Source organism: Buceros rhinoceros, unplaced genomic scaffold (genome assembly GCF_000710305.1).
Source record: "Buceros rhinoceros silvestris isolate BGI_N320 unplaced genomic scaffold, ASM71030v1 scaffold13349, whole genome shotgun sequence".
Classification (NCBI taxonomy): domain Eukaryota; kingdom Metazoa; phylum Chordata; class Aves; order Bucerotiformes; family Bucerotidae; genus Buceros; species Buceros rhinoceros.
Window position 1 is genome coordinate 52,447 of NW_010431014.1, and position 256 is coordinate 52,702.

Sequence of the window (256 nt, forward strand, 5' to 3'; positions counted from 1 at the left end):
TATCCCATGCAGGGAAGAGGGCTCCTGGGGCCACGGGAACACACTCCTCAGGTGTTCTCCATGTTTTCGACTTTGATGCTTCGGAGAAGCGAATGGTTCAATAGGAAAAACAGTGACGAGATCTCTCCGTAGGCTGTAACACACCCGTCCCATGCAGGGAAGAGGGCTCCTGGGGCCACGGGAACACACTCCTCAGGTGTTCTCCATGTTTTCGACTTTGATGCTTCGGAGAAGCGAATGGTTCAATAGGAAAAAC